Source organism: Symphodus melops (genome assembly GCF_947650265.1).
Source record: "Symphodus melops genome assembly, chromosome: 12".
In the NCBI taxonomy this organism is placed as follows: domain Eukaryota; kingdom Metazoa; phylum Chordata; class Actinopteri; order Labriformes; family Labridae; genus Symphodus; species Symphodus melops.
In genome coordinates this window covers 13,327,666-13,330,165 of record NC_136702.1, presented here as the reverse complement: position 1 = coordinate 13,330,165, position 2,500 = coordinate 13,327,666, and positions in this window count along the sequence as shown.

The window sequence follows — 2,500 nt, the reverse complement described above, 5'->3', positions numbered from 1 at the left end:
TACACCTTTCATATATTATTTCATAAAAAATACACCTGTAACCCAGCCTTTTACATTTTCTGTAAACATTTTTAAACTTAAAAAAAAAAACAAAAAACAAAAAAAACCACCCAAAATTTAACAAAACTATTTGCATTAATATTTCAGCAGAAAAATAGACATTCAGCAGAGACAATTTCAAAATGTACAAAAAGAATCCCCGTAATGTGACACAATAGTGATCATTTTGATTTTCAAGTAAAGTCCTGTCAGGGCAGACTATAGACCTTTTTGTGTCACTTCTTTTTTCTTTCTTTTTTTGATCATATGGCTGCTTCCATTAAAGAAGTTTTTTTAACAAGTAAGGCTCTGCTTATCCTAACATTGTTGCAAGTACAAGAAAATAGAAGTCTGTGTCCTACAGTTTTACCAAATAAAATGTGGCGAAGAAACAAAAATAGATTTAAAAAAAAAAGGATTTAAATTTGAGAATCTTATCACTTGAAAAATGCAAAATATTCTATTCTTGTTTTATTGTCTTTAACAATGTTCTTCTCGAATATGAATATTGTAAATCAGTGTCATAATAACTTCTCTTTAAATAAATGACTCAAGAGGATTTGTGGCTTTTTTAGGACCCATATATTATATATAGGGCTTTGACTAATAATTTATACAGGGCTATCTTTATAGAGGAATGTAGATAGTAGAGATTTCAGCTGTGAGATGTAAACAATTTCCAATGCCAATACTTTACAGACAGTAAGATTTTATGCTAGCTGGGCTGCAGGTGTGCTTAAATGAAGCGACATGTAAACAGAGAAGAAGCTGCCTTTTGATCACAAGGAGACATTGAACAAAGAAGAGTAAATAGCTCAGATTAACCTTCGAAAATTACCAGTGATGTTGCCAGTAGGAAACAAGTAATGCAAAACTTGTTGTTTTGAGTAATATCAGCCTAAAAAAGCATGTTCATCAGACAGCTTACAGCATAGAAAGAAAAAAAAAACATACATAAAGTCTTACAGTCCGATCTTTATCTCTCCAAGAGAGAAGAAACATACCATTCATAACATTAAACATTGGTTCCCATTTTTTCTCCAATTCAATCTGAAAGCTTTAAAGAAATTAAACTAACAAAAAAAGCAAATAACATGAAGGGCCAACTGTGAAATGCACAGTCTCAAAGTGAGTCTCTGAGTCTTTTCACAGGTAGACAAAACAATAGAGAAAAAAAACATAAAGCAGCAACTGGCCTTCTTTTTAATAAAGTTTTCCTTCAACGTACTGTAAATGATGGACCAGAGATTCTAAGCTGGAAAGTGTCTGTTTTCATCCTCCCCATTTACATTTTGCATACTGTACATGAGTTTGGCATGTTTTCAGAAGGAATGCTACAGATTAAGGAAGTGTCTTCAGAGAAGCACTGTGAAAAAACTTTCTCACACTGTCACATTCTTGCTCCTTCCCTCTGTAAAAGTGTATACATGAATAGACAACATTGTGGCAATGCAAAGGCAAGATTCATAGAGGGAATACATGTGACGGATTAGAGTGTGTGTGCGCTTGTGTTGTGCATGGTGTTGATGATGAGCAGACAATAAGTAAATTGGTTCAAACCTTACTACAGTAGGCAATCAAGATCTACGGCAATATGTCACATTGGATATCAAGAATCCCAGCTGATTTCCAAAAAATGAAAAAAAAAAAAAAAAAAAAATTGCCGCACTGTAACTATTAACAGATTTGGACAAAACAACTAAAGAAGGGTTTCATGTGTTGTTTATAATGTCTCTGTATATTTGTCAGGAAATACAAATATAATGAAGTTGGACCTGATTCCAGATATGCATATTTGTTTGTGTTTACAGAGCTTGAAAAAAACAACAATTATGAAGAGTCAAAAGGAACCCTTCATCTATCTCTCCTTAATGAGAAATTAAATATGGACACAAAGCCTAGAAAATAAAGTTGCTTAAGTTTCATCAGAGAAGAGAAACCCATTAGGTATCTTTAGCCATCTTTTCTGTTTCCACTGCAATCACATGTCATACTCCAGCCAGATAGTTAATACATTACTGTACTGTAGCCCCGGACACTTAATGCTATCACTGTGCATGGCTGCCAGTTTCAGACAAACTCTGATACTCAAAGTGTCGCCATCTTTGTTTCCAGACTCTAAGCAACACCACCAATGAATTTTAGTTATTTAAGAATAAAAGGGAAACAAAGAAATGTGCCATTATTTCTGTGGACAATGCATTAGCTTTGCAGGTTATAATAGAATGAAAAGATGAGAAAAAAATGGCTATTTCTTGCCGGCATTTTTTTTTTAGATGACAGGTCTGAGTAAAAGCATTAGCTTCCTTGTTTTCCTTTCATTGTCGGTTTATTTTATGATCAATAGATCTACCTTGTAAGTGCAAAGTGATTAGATTTGGATAAGTTTGGAGAAAATACTTTCATTTGTGCATCAAGTGAAGCCTCAACAGACAAAGACAAGTTTTACAATTAGTGAAAA